This window comes from Colius striatus, chromosome 9, assembly GCF_028858725.1.
Source record: "Colius striatus isolate bColStr4 chromosome 9, bColStr4.1.hap1, whole genome shotgun sequence".
NCBI classification, from domain to species: Eukaryota; Metazoa; Chordata; class Aves; order Coliiformes; family Coliidae; genus Colius; species Colius striatus.
Genome location: NC_084767.1, coordinates 31,989,889 through 31,991,666, shown reverse-complemented (window position 1 = coordinate 31,991,666; position 1,778 = coordinate 31,989,889).

The following is a 1,778-nucleotide window of genomic DNA, read 5'->3' as shown; positions in this document are numbered from 1 at the left end:
AAAATACTATGTAAAAGCAATTTCAAAACACTATAGAAAGGTGAGAGAAATGTGATACCTATCTTGTTTTTTCATGAAAAATTATTTGTGATTGAAAAGCATGGGGAGAAAACATTAACATTTGAGTTGGATCAAGTAGATATAAACTTGCATCTCAGAATGCTTGTAAAAGTGTCGACTTGCCCAGACTCCAGCTGTATCAGCGTCCTGGACAGATTGGGGGAGTGTTGGTTTGCACTTAGCCCACAGCTGCTATGCATAATGTTGTGCCAAGGTGGAGAGGCTGTGTACCAAACATGAAATGTTGATATTTCACATCACCACAAATGGAAGCAGAACAGTTTCATAGGAGAGGAACAAAACACACAACAAAGCTCTGCATATTTCACAGTCACATTTGCAGTGCAAGTCTCAGTATATGTGAGTACATTCTGAGTTCATTTTCTAATTGAAAAATTCTTGTTTCTCATATTATAGCCAAAGTCTCAGTAAGATGATACATCACAGCCTTACATGTGGTCATGTCTACCTGCAGTCCTTGGCTCGTTTTCACCTTTTATTTCAGTTTATCTGAGCTTACTGGTTTGTTTGCTCCTCTGGTCTGAGCCTATCTGTCCATCTCCTGTTACCTCTTAATTTCTCTAGAAAAGTAGATGGGTAGTGTTTTAAATGGTGTGCAGGATTTCTGCCTGCACAGCCTGCCCTGAACATTGTGTTTCTGTGTATATATAAGGCAAACCAGTCAATAACCCGTTTCTGCATGTTTATCAATAGGGAGATTAGTTCCCCTAATAATCACAGAATCATAGAATGGTAGAGGTTGGAAGGGACCTTTAGAGATCATCTAGCCAAAATCCTCTGCAGGTCCACCACTGACATATTTGATCAGAGATTGTAAAGAATGCATTCAAGTCATCAAATCAACAGCCTAGTAGTTTTGCTTTATATTCAGTGTATGTTGTAACATATCACAGATAAAACTGATGACATGATCCATATTGTCCATTGCTGGAAGTTTTCAGTGACCAAGAAAAGAATGACTTTTCCCTTCTCTGAATCTAAGCGTCCTCTTGCCTAAATAATTTCTCCCCGTCCAACTCTCCATTCTGTCCAGGTCTTGTTGAATGGCAGCACAGTCTTCTGGTGTGTCAGCCACTTCCTCCAGTTTATTATCGTCAGTAAACTTGCTGACAGTGCCCTCTGTGCCCTCATCAAGATCATTAATGTATATATTGAACAGTACTGGTCCCAGCACTGACCCCTGAGGGACTCTGCTAGACACAGGCCTCCAACTAGACCTTTCCCCATTGATCAGCATTCCCTTCTTCCCATCAACCAGTTAACAATCCATCTCATTACCTGATTATCCAGCTCAAATTTTCTCAGTTTCACTAGCTCTAGTTAACATAAACTGCATGCTTTTGTGTAGATTAATCCCATTCAATATATGGTGTCTAGGTTGCTACCACCTTTTCCAATGAATAAGCTAAGCATAAAGAGCTATGCCCTCTATTCACCTTCTGAACACATATAAAATCATGAGAGTTTTTATTGTTGAGTCAGGATTGGTTCACAGAAGTGACTGTAAATTTCACTATAGTTTGGATAAAATGTAGATTAGGTTAAACAAACAATTGATCGTGTTCTAATGAATACCACAGAAGGATTTTGGAGTGAAATGAAGTTTATAGTTAAAAAATGACTGAGGTAACATCATGGGGGTTATTTTCTTAGAATTATTTTCATAATAAGACTGTAAAATTAAACATTTTTTTTTA